This window comes from Lepidochelys olivacea (assembly GCF_965140295.1).
Source record: "Lepidochelys olivacea isolate rLepOli2 genome assembly, chromosome: 20".
Lineage (NCBI taxonomy): Eukaryota > Metazoa > Chordata > Testudines > Cheloniidae > Lepidochelys > Lepidochelys olivacea.
In genome coordinates this window covers 12,993,984-13,006,375 of record NC_140430.1, presented here as the reverse complement: position 1 = coordinate 13,006,375, position 12,392 = coordinate 12,993,984, and positions in this window count along the sequence as shown.

Genomic DNA, 12,392 nt, shown 5'->3' with positions numbered 1-12,392 from the left:
GAAACAAAGCCCAGAAGAGGAGGGGCTGGAAGGAGTTTCAGTTTGGGGCTGGCTGGGACATGGAGTGAAGGGCAGATGTGGTTGTCTGGCTCACTGCCCCCCAAAATGGACCCAGCTGAGGGGTCCTGTTTTCTGCACCTACAAGCTCTGTTTTAGACCATGTTCCTGTCGTTTAATAAACCTCTGTTTTACTGGCTGGCTGAGAGTCACATCTGACTGCAAAGTTGGGGTGCAGGACCCTCTGGCTTCCCCAGGAGCCCCGCCTGAGCGGACTCGCTGTGGGAAGCACACGGAGGGGCAGAGGATGCTGAATGCTCCGAGGTCAGACCCAGGAAGCTGTGTGAGCCTGCAGACAGTCTGCTCACAGACAGGAGACTTCCCCAGAGTCCTGACTGGCTTCATGGGGAGCAGTTCCAGAGCATCGTCCGGGGACTCCATGACAGCTATCAAATCCCCCCTCCCTCTTCTCTTCTGCAGACAAAATAACCACAGTTCCCTCAGCCTCTCCCCATAAGTCACGTGCCCCAGCTCCCTACTCATTTTCATTGCCCTCCGCTGGACTCTCTCCAATTTGTCCGCATCCTTTCTGTAGTGGGGGCCCAAAACTGGACGCAATACTCCAGATGAGGCCCTCACCAGTGCTGAATAGAGGGGAATAATCCCTTCCCTCGATCTGTGGGCAATGCTCCTACTAATGCAGCCCAATATGCTGTTAGCCTTTTTGGCAACACGGGCACACTGCTGACTCATATCCAGCTTCTCATCTGCTGTAACCCCAGGTCCTTTTCTGCAGGTCCTTTTCACCAGTTCCTTATCCACCTTTCAATTCTCATATTAGACCCCATCTTCTCCAATTGAACTAATAATTTCCCAATTGTATCAAATGCCTCACTGACATCCAGGTAGATTAGATCATTGGTTCTCAAACTGGGGGTCACAACCCGGTTAAGTGGGGGATCACGAGCCCCGACCCCAGCGCGCGGCTGTAAGTTGCGAGCCCCGACCCCTGCGCCAGGCTGTCAGCTCCGACCCCTGTGTGGAGCTGCGGGGCTACGAGCCCCAACCCGGGCACACGGCTGTGGGTCCCGACCCCTGTGCTAGGCTGTGAGCCCTGACCCCGGTGTGCGGCTGTGAGTCCCGACCCCGACGCCGGGCTGTGAGCCACGACCCCGGTGTGCAGCTGTGAGTCCTGACCCCAACCCCTGGGCCGGGCTGTGAGCCCCGACCCCGACAGGGAATCGTGGTTGTGAGCACCGACTCCAACCCCCATACAGGGCTGCAAGCCCAGACCCCAACCCTGGCCAGGAGCGTGGCTGTGATCCCTGAGTCCGACTGCCACATGGGGTTGCAAGTCCTGACCCCAACCAGGAGTGGGGCTGTGAGCCCTGAGCTGGGGCATCCAGGATGCTGTGAGCCCCGATCCCTGTAATGGGGTTTCAGGCGGAGCCCGGCCATGCTGAGGGTTATCAGCCGAGAGCACACACAGGATTGTCAGCCCCGAGCCCCGCCACCCTCTGTGTTTTAGTCTTAATTTAAAAGCAGTGAGTAAAGGTAAATTCATTTTAAGCCATAGGGTTTAAATTTAGTATTTAACATAGTGTTAAATATCAAAAATGTGTTTTTAATTTTTAAGGGAGGGGTCGCACTCAGAGGCTTGGTGTTTGAAAGGGGTCACCAACACAAAAAGTTTGAGAACCACTGGATTAGATCTACTGCATTTCCTTTGCCTAAAACCTCAGTTATCTTCGCAGAGAAACAGATCAGGTTGGCCTGGCAGGACCCACCGATTGTAAAACCAGGTGATATTTTATCCCAGTTACCGTTCACCTCTTTGTCCTTCATTACTTTCTCTCTCAAAATTTGTCCCAAGACCTGGCAGACAGTTGAGGTCAAATTAAAAGGCCTGTAGATACCTGGACCACGTTTTTTTCCATTTCTTAAAAATAGGAACTATATTAGCAATTCTCCACTCCCCCGCCCCGAGTTTACAGAGTCATCAGAAATCCTTGCTATTGGGCTTGCAATTCCATGTGCCAGTCCCCTTACTCTGCATGGATGGAGCTTATGGGGTGCTAGGGGCTGCAGTGAGTGGGGTGGGAGGACCCTTCTAGTCTGTGCCGGCCCCAGCATAGTGCTCAATTTGTGCTATTTTGGGGGTTGTAAATCTAAGCTCCTGAGCGCTTGTCACTAAGGAGCCCATGTGCAGTGCAGCCTGGTCATAGAATCATAGAATATCAGGGTTGGAAGGGAGCTCAGGAGGTCATCTAGTCCAACCCCCTGCTCAAAGCAGGGCCAATCCCCAATTTTTGCCCCAGATCCCTAAATGGCCCCCTCAAGGATTGAACTCACAACCCTGGGTTTAGCAGGCCAATGCTCAAACCACTGAGCTATCCCTCCCCCCTGGCTCCCTAGCCCAGCTCCCCACGCTCTGTGCAGCACAGTGCAACTAGATGTGGGATTCTTGACTTGTCCTAATCTACTGTGCTGTGTGGCTGTTAAACAGCTGCTCCATCCCACCCCAGAGGTGGCTGCATCTCAGTGCTGGGCAAAGGATCCCTGTATAAATAGCCCCTGCGCCCCACCCCAGAGGTGGCTACATCTCAACCCCAGGGATGAACTGAGTGACTGGAATACAAGTGACTCTAGTCCTGGGAGTGACCAGGGCTGCTGGGCCTCTTGCCAGGGAGGTGGGCAAGAGATTGGGGCCCTGAGGTGGTGCAAGGCCGGGGCCGAGATTCTTCTGGCCGTGGGAGCCCAGTCACTCAGTCAGTGCCCTGCTCCCAGCCAGCCCTCCCCATTCACCGAGCCCTTCGTGCCAGCCATGTCGCTCTGAGTTGCACTAGGTGCCACTCGATAGGTCACCTACAATCACACGGTTTCTTTTCGGTGCCTCCACTGGGCAGCGGGTAATGAGAGGTGGATAACGGATTCTCCAGGCCAGGACTACAGACCTGCTCCCCCGCTGTGCCAGGGATGCCCCGCTGGTCCCATCTCTGCCCCAAGAGCCTCCCCCTGCAGTCCCTGGCAGGGAAGGGATTGCCCCACTGCCAGCGCCCAGCAGGCCTATGTGTGACATGAGTTTGGGGGTCTCAACCCCGTCCCTAGAGGAATGGGTCCATGCTCTGACGGGGATTAGCTGACAGCCAAGGACTGGCCAAGAGTGCCCTCCCCGCCTTCTCGGGCAGGGCAAGGGGTGGAGTCCAGAGTGATCTGCTGTGGGGCCCAGGCCCTCAGTCTCTGGGGCTGGCAGCACTGCCCCAGCGATGAACCTCCCCCAGGGGCAGGGAGCAGCTGCCGGGTCCAAAGCATCCCAGCAAACACTGGCCATTCGGCACCAGCCAGGGGAAGGTCTCGCACCCAGGCCATTCTGGATCAGAAGCGTGTGTGGGGAGATGGGAGCTGAACACGGACCCCTCTCCAAACTCCCAGCAGCCCCCAGGGCCTCGTCCCTGCGATCCCTCTACCGCCATGGGCACAGGGACCCTCAGCCAGCCCCCGCATAGGGCCCAACAGTGGGGAACCCAGCCCCTTACCTGGCTGGTCCCTCCCACGGCCTTGACGCTGGCCCCAGTTCAGCCCCGTTCCCCCACTCTGCAGGGCTCTGGAGAAGCCTCCACTGGCAGCTCCTGCCGAGGCCCAGGCCCAGGCCGGGCAGCGCTGCCCTCCCAGGGGTCTCGTTAGCCAGGGCCATGCAGAAGCCTGGGGCCCAAAAGCCAACCATGGCTCCCCAGCCGGGAGCGGGTTTCCTTGACACCTGGGTACCCCAGGGGGCCAGATCCTAAAGAGCAGGAGGGGAAGATGCAGAAAGAGGAGAGCTGTGCCTGGGGCCGTGGAGCGGGGGGATGGGACAGAGCGACGTTTAAACCAGAGGGGCGGAGGGCGCGCCCCATCTTCCTCAGAGCCCTGGGCTGGCCTGTGCCCCCTGGCCCCAGGGGTGGGGGCTGGAAAGTGACTTGCCTTGCCCCAGAGTGCCAAGGCCACTGGCTGTACCGGAGAGACAGGGCAGCTGCAGGAAACCACCCCCCCTTCCCATCCCCTCCTCCCCCCCGAGCCGGGCTCCGTGGGGCCAGGATTCAGGCCTGGGGAGCTTTGGGCCTTGTGGAGGGGACTCCAGCACTGGGAAAAGGGCCAGCTCGACTGCCCCAGAGCCCAAGGCTTGCGTCACACCCCCATCCCCCACGCCAACGGCCCTGCCCTGAAGGGACCCATCTAGGGGCAGAGCGGAGCTCAGGCTCTGTAGCCCCAGCGTGCCAGTCCCACAGCCGGCAGGCAACGCGGGTGCTGTCCCAACAGGAACTGGACTGAGCCCCTCTCCACAGCCACCACCCACTGTCAGACACTGCTCCCCTGGGACAGATTCGAACCCGTGCCCCAGAGAGGAGAGACGCCCCCTACCCCCGCCAGCCCAGAATATTATTATTCATCTTACATAGCACTGTCCAGCAAAGCACTTCCCAAAGGAGGTCAGTGTCATCATCCCCACTGTACACATGGGGAAACTGAGGCAGAGGGCAGGGAAGGGATTTGCTCAAGGTCACCCAGTGGCAGAGCCAGACATAGACCTCCAGCCTGCTGCATCCCAGTTCAGTGCTTTACCCACTAGGCCACACTGCCTCCCTTGAATCATAGAATCATAGAATATCAGGGTTGGAAGGGACCTCAGGAGGTCATTTAGTCCAATCCCCTGCTCGAAGCAGGACCAATCCCCAATTAAATCATCCCAGCCAGGGCTTTGTCAAGCCTGACCTTAAAAACTTCTAAGGAAGGAGATTCTACCACCTCCCTAGGTAACGCATTCCAGTGTTTCACCACCCTCCTAGTGAAAAAGTTTTTCCTAATATCCAACCTAAACCTCCCCCACTGCAACTTGAGACCATTACTCCTTGTCCTGTCATCTTCTAAAAGAAGACTCTGTGGCCATAGCTCGGGAGCGGCTTTCCCTCCACGCACTGCCAGGGGGAGCCAGGAGATGTTTAGTATTGTCTGTCCCAAGTGTGGGGAGTCACGAGCCACCCCGGGTCCCACACAGGTGCCTCTGTCCAGATGGCACGAAGGCCGAGCGGGCCCATCAGCTTTGGTGCCCCTCTTGCCCCCCAACATTCAGAAGTCACTAGTCAGGCCTCAAAATCATGAGATTTGCTTTAAAAATCACAAGATTTTAATATTTGTTTGCATTCTGGCGTGGCTGTGTTTGGGAGGTGCGAGGTCTGGGGCTTCTCCTCCACGCCGAGGGTGGGCACTTTATCTAACGAAAGCGAAGATTCTTCGTTACTGATCCCATTCCAACTCACCCACCCACCCAGTGCTGAGCTCACCATGCAATGATGGGCGTTGGCAATGCTGGCCATTTAAGGGTTAAAGTGTGACAGGGTGTTGGTCTACCCTGGCACTAGAAGGGCAGCAGGAAGAGCAGCAGCCCCACAATTGAGCTGCCTTGGAAATTTGGGGGGGTGCATGGAACCCTTATGTTTTCACCCCTTGCAAAAAATTTTCAAAAGCCAAAAATGTATGTGTGTGTGGTTTTTTTCATCCCCTCCCATCCACTTTCCAGTGGCAAATGAGAAAAGGACAAAGGGCAGAGAAATGGGGGAGGGAGGGGTAATTTTTCGAAGGCTTTTTTTAAATTGCTCATCAAAAACCTGAAATGTTTAGAAAGAAGCAAATTTTTTCTACAACACTGTCAAGAAAAAGGCCAATTTACCAACAAAAAAGCTCAGGCTTTAGTTAAAAGAGGAGCGAAAGAAGCAGGGCTGAAATAGGTACAGAATATAATGAAAGGAGGGGGGTGCTCCTATTTGCCCCCCCCCTTCACCTGCCCCAGTGTTGCAAGAGCAATGGGACGCTCTGTGAAAGCAAATGTCAAGGGAAGTTACATAGTTAGCCAGGGGAACTCACTGCCACTAGATGTCACTGACATTGCGAGTCTGGCAGGATTCAGACAAGGATGGTGGGGGGTTGGGGAGCAAGGGTGTCAGGACAGAATTTAGAAAACAGGGCGCAAGGCCACTGCTGACTGTCAGGATGAGGGAGATATGCCCCCCTCCCCCGACTGGTTATGTCATCATTAGCCACTAGGAGGGGGTTCTTGCACCTTCCTCTGAAGTAGCTGGTGCTGGGGTGTCTGGCCCCATTGATCTGATTTGGGGAAGGAGGCAGCAGGGAGAGGGCAGGGTACTGGGCTAGATGGGTCCTGTGACGCTAGCAGACCAGGTGCCAGCTCATGCCCAGGCCTCACTGAACACTGACAAATGCAGAGCTTGACCCAGCCTGTGTGTTAGCCGTGTGACAACAGCTGCTGATCAGTGTGTGTGGAGTGTTTCGACTTGTGGAATTGCTTGCAGGATTGATCTCTCCCATAACCTCTGTAGCCCGTGGTATAAAGTCAGAATGAATGTTTGCATCATAAACCTCTGTAACTGCTCTACACCACTGAGTTTGCAAGGCAGCTTACGTCCACCTAACACTGCGTCTACACTAAAATTTGGCTCCCACTGATGTAACTCACCTGCTTTGCCGACTTAATCATGCCACTTCCCCCAGTCAGCGTAGTTAGGTCAATGCAGTGTCAGTGTACATACTGCGTTGCTTTCATCGACTGTCCCGCAATGCCCCACACTGACAGTACAATCGATACCACACACCACAGACACAAAGAGCCAGGTGTACACACACACAAGTGCTGTAACTACTGTGGCGGCTGCATGCAGGGCGATTTGATTTTGTAGTGTAGCCATGGCCTGTGTAACTTCCACAACAGGGGAGAAGCATGAATTAGTGTAAAGTGCTGGGCCTGCCCATTGAAACCAAACGAGCCATTGCGAAACATCTTACTGATTGCCTCTGTTGTTAGACATTTCACTGCATGTGTGTGTGTTCTCCCTGTGTGCTGCCCCAGCTCTGTGCAGACAGCCAGCACAGCAGACCTTGAGTGAACCGCCCAATGACCACAAGATCCGTTAAGGGACGAAGGCACCCGGCCAGGTTTATTGTTGACAAGGCATGCTAATAGCACCTGGCAGACTCTACGAGAATACTAAGACACGTATGCCTGTGACAATGGACACAGCTAAGTGAATGGAGGGACTTTCCATTGCCCCCTTGGCTGGACCAACACATTCTCTCAGAGATACCCTGATACAAACAAGCTGCCCCTCTGACTTAGATACTGCCCTCTGACCTGGCTAGTTATTGTCCATTTTTTTTTGGTACATGTTGGTTTGATTCAAACATTTGTATTTATTACGTTGCTATTTGACCTTATCTTTTAGGAGGGCTCAGTGTGTTCGTGTTATCCTTGGGGAATGTTTTTGCACCATTCTTGATATTGTGGTTTTTGTACCACACTTCTGGAATGTGTTTGTGTGAGTCCTTTGTGGCGAGCACTGTCCAGGACTGCGCGTTTCTGCACGATCAGCGCTGGGCTGGCCAGATTCTGGGAACGTGCAAGTGGGCAGGGCCTGATGTTTGCTCACAGCAGGGAGAGGGGATACTGGGCTGGATGGGCCCTGTAGGAACCAGCCAGGCTGAGTTTCCTGCAGGGCAGAGGGAGGTGAGTGGGCCTCGTTAGATGCAGCCTGGGGGGCTGGCTGTGGTGAGGGGGTCTTGGGCTTTGGGGGGGTTCTCTGCAACAAGCTGTCTCTGTGACTGATGCTGATCACACTACGCTGCCCCCTTCTTAAAGCCCAGCCCAGCCCAGCCCAGCAGCTGGAGCCCACCCAGTAATTAGGAAATGAGATTTAATTTCAGGCAACAAAATGCCACGAAAGTGGCGGGTGAGCCGGCTTTGGGCTGTGAGGTAAGATGATAAGCAGCATCACACGGGCTGGTTGGTTGCATAATTGTGAACTTGGCTCAGGCTGGTCGCCTTCCCCACCCCCCGCCCAGCCCTGGAGGTTGGGGGCCGACTCTGTGGAGGGCTGGGGAACGAGATGCTGGGTCCCTGCCCGGGAGAAGGGGTGTGCGCTGGGCATCATTCTGGGATTGCTCAGCCCCCAGCATGGCCTGGCCCAGGGCAGGGACCCAGCAGTCCATACCCACAAGGGATGGGCAGGTTGGGGACAGGGCTAGCTCAGCCTGGGTTTGGTGAACTCTGATCTTTAGACAATATTTCCCCTAGGGCCCATTGGATGCACCCGTACTGCCTACAGGGGGCACTGCTGCTGCATGGGGGTATCACCCACCCGCACCTTCTGCCTCCCACTGCCCCACCCCAAATCACCCCCTGGCCCCTCCACCCATGCACTGTACACAGCTTGCAGTTACTGTAAACCTCTCCCCCTCCCTGCTACCCCCACTGCCTCCCCCCAGCTCTGCTGTAAGCCCCCCAAGTCACCCCGCTCTGCCCCAAACAATCTCCCTCCAGCAGGGTCTGCATGCAGGTCTCTGCAGGATGAGCTCTTCTGCAAGCCTGGTGCAGCTTCACCTGTCCCTGGGTCCCAGCTCCGCCCTCGTCATGATCCCCCCAGTCCAGGCCCAAAGGTCTTGGGGGCCCTGGCACAGCTGGCACTGGGAGACAGGGGCATCTTGGCACCCCATTCCCACCAGCCCCCAGGGCTGGGACCAGCACAGTGATCAGCTCCCCCAGGCCCACTGCATGGGCTGATGCATGCAGCCCTCTCCAGCTGCCCTCACCAGGGCCTGGGGCAGAGCCTGGCAGAGCCAGGGCAGAGGGGCTGGGCCTGTCTGCTGGACCCACCCTCCCTCCTGGCACCGACCAGGCGCATGGCCAGCTGTCTCAGGCCTGCACCCCCCTCCTGCTTCTGGGGGCAGGCTGAGGGGTACAGCGTGTGTGGCTGGGGTGCCCCTTGCTCAAGGTGCAGGCCCGGGGTGCACACGGAGCCCCAGTGGCAGCCCAGCTGTAAGGGCAGCCATGGGGGGAGCTGGCAAGCCCACAGTCGGGCAGGTGTCTCCACCAGAGCTTTTTAATTCCGCGCCCCCAATTCGCCACCCACCTGCCTGGCAGCCGCGCAGCAATTATCCAAATGGCTGTTAATTGTGGCTGATAATGCCCCACGGGGATCAGGGATGGAAAGCTCCGCAGCTGAGCAGATTGGGGCTGGGCCCGAGCAGCAGATCCCAGGTGCCAGGGTCTCTCACCCCGTCCACAGCAGGCACGCAGCGCTGGCCATGCTCGTGTGCCCAGCAGGGAGACAGGAGCTGGCCCAGGGGGAGGGGAAACGGGGCCTGCTGGGCTCTACGGGACTGACCTGTGCCGGGGCACGTTCCCCAGCAGGCTGCATGTGCAATTATTAGCAGGAGTATGGGGGGAGAGAAGGATGGGCAGAGCCAGGGGGGCTGGGAGGCAGGACTCCTGGGTTCCATGCCCAGCTCTGCGCCCAAATCCGTGTGAGTCACTCCCGCTCTGGGTGCCTGTTATTGAGGTTTTGTGTCACATGGGTGCTGCTGGGCATTTTCCAAGCCCCCTGGGGGGCTGGGATTGTCTTTTGCCAAGCCTGGGGCACTCTGAGGCTGGCAGGTGCTGGGGAGCCATGGCAGGGTGAGATGGGTAGGGGCACAGGAGGGGTGCAATGCAGAGTCTGGGCTGCAGGGGGGCACATAGGCTGAGAGCGTCTGACCTGGCTGGTCCCCTCCTGCTGCAGAGAGGAACTGCATTTTCTCCCTCTGCCTGTCTCCCACCCAGGGCAGCCCCCAGCTGGGCTGGGAAGCAGCCGCCTGCCCTCCCGTGAACCAGCCAGGGGCACTGGGCTTGAAGGGGTGCTAGCCTAACGTGGCCTAGGCCAGGCCCAGATGATCACAAACAGGGTGCGCCCAGCCAGGCCATCCCTGCGCCAAACCCGGCTCAGCCCCAACCCATGGCTGCACGGCCAAGTCAGTGCCCTCCAGCCCCCCACCCTCCCCAGCTGCCTGCAATAGCCGTGCTGCTCCCCCCCCCCCCCCCGCCCCAACTGGCCTGGCTGGGACACCGCAGGTCAGGGCGGGAGGGGTCACAGGCAACCAGAGCAGTGACTCTGTGCATCCCGAAAATCTCCCAGGACCTGGGTAAGCTGGGTTTGGTCCTTGGCACAGCACAGCTCACAGGCCTGAAGCCTCCTTCCCACCTCATGGGGTGCGTGACCATGTGTGGCTGGCTGAGTGCCCCCTGGGCACCAAGGGAGCAGGGGATGGGCTGGGAGAGGGCAGGAGGGGTCACAGCCTGCGAGCAGGTTGAGAGGAGAAGTTAGACAACCCCCAACCCTCATGAGTGATGGGTCTGATCCCCCACCACGGTCACCGCTGCTCTGGGCCCTGATCCCCCATAATACTCCTCCGGGACCTGGGGCAGGTCCTTGACCTGGCACTAGTCTCTCACTGTCTCCAGCTGGTGGGGGGTGGGGTTGCTGATGGCGCTAACCCCCATGCCCAGTGACTACAGAGGCAGGACGAGTCTCCGAGCTGAGCCGGGGGAGCAGGGTGCGGGAAGGGTAGGAGAATGGGGCTCTCTCACAGCCCCTCCTTGGCTCCTTTCACCTTCCAACGAGGGGGGGGTTGGGGACACTGCCACTGCACCCCCAGCTGTTGGCACAGGCTAGAGGGTGCCAGAGGGGAGCCCTGGCCTGGCTGGTGGGACGAGCTTACACAGCTGCTCACACAATGCAGGTGCCAGCCAGGGCCCCAAGGGCTGGGGGCCAGCAGCAGCCGGGGTGGCGGGACCCTGGGGCAGCTCTAGGCACAGGAGGATGGAGGAGGTGTGGGTTGGGGCAAAGGCCAGGCCCTAGAGGGGGACCAAGGAGGCAGGTGTTCTGTCCCACATCTGAGCGGGAAGCAGGGGCTAGTGGTTAGAGCAGGGGCTGGGACGCAGAGGGCTGGGTTCCAGCGCTGATTCTGGGAGGGGCAGGGGCTGGGTGGGTATGGTTCCCTGTGGGGCCAGCCTGGGGGCTGGGCCCTGGTGCTTGCTCAGTGCCTGCCCCAAGCCACACTTGATGGGGACCCCATAGCTAGCTTGAGGGGACTCCTGAGGCTCCCTCCTGATCCCTCTGGCACACGGACCAGAGGCAGAACAAGGCAGTAGGGGCAGGGAGACACAGGGAACTGTGGAGGTTCTGGGGCACGGCTGGGTGAGCCAGCACTGCACCAGCAGGGGGCGACCACAGGCCAGAGCAGAGCAGCCCCCAGGCCCTGGTCCAACAGTGAAAGGAGCAGCCACTGCCCCACCCTGCTCCCGGGTGCGGGGAGGCAGCGCTGGCCGGGTGACTCGGAGCCAGGACACCTGGGACCTGCAGCAGGGCTGGAGGGGGAGTTGGGGAGATCCCGCTCCCTGGGCCCTCAGCCACCCGCCCCGCCCTGTGCCCTCCCTTCCCCCGCCTGTGAACAGCAGCAGAGACCTCGGCCAGCCTTTGGCAATGCACTTCATTGGCCCAGGCACATGCCCAGCAGGGCAGTAGCTGGGGGCAGGGCCAACACTGACTTTGTGATAATGGGGGGGGGGGGCAGGGACTCAGAGCTGCGAACAAACAAACTCTCCCCCTGCGCCCCCCACCCCCTGGAGGTCACTCCCAGTAAAGGAGGTCACTGCCTTTACCTGGGATCACTCCTGCCAGTGCTTGCCCCAGCACAGCCCGCCTGGCAGGCAAGAGGGAGAGGATCTCTAGGGCCCGTGGGATTCAGGGGGTGAGGCTTGGCTCAGGGCTTGATCAGACCCAAGGGGGCTGGAGCTGGCTGCCTCAGATGGAGCTGGGGCTCCAGGTGCCCAGGGCGTGGCTCTGATACCCAGGGAAAGGCAGTGGGGAGGTGTCTGCCACTGGGTAGGGGCATTTGATCCAGGCCCATCAGGTGGCGAGCCCGCTCTGCCCTGCTGCTAGGGTGACCAGACAGCAAGTGTGAAAAATAGGGACAAGGGGTGGGGGGTAATAAGAGCCTAGATAAGAAAAAGCTCCAAATATCAGGACTGTCCCTATAAAATCAGGACATCTGGTCACCCTACCTGCTGCTGACCAACCCTGGACGCGCCTCCTACGCAGTCCTGGCTCCACCCCCACTTACTTGGGCACTCTGACTGCAACTCCTGCTAGGACCCCTCCCCCCTTCGGGAGCCGAGGTCCCCACTGGGGGACAGGGCCAAGAGGCCAGGGTGCCAGGCTGTGATGGGAAGGGTGCAGGGAGCCAGGGCTGGGCCAGCACCTCAAGGCGGTGAATGGGGATGATATGGGGGCAGAAGGGGGGGGTCTCTTTCACTCTTTTCAGACTGGACAGACACAGCCTGGGGCTCAGTGGCTGGGTCACACACCCCCAAAGCCAGATGCTGGTAGCAGCCTCTGTGCGCCCTCCCATCGCTGGCAGAGGGGTGACAGGAGGGGGAGGGAGAGGGGCTGTGCTTTGGGTCCCAGGGATGGGAGGTAGGAATGGCTGAAGCTGGTAGATAATGGAGCCTGACTCTTCTCCTACCCAATCGGGGG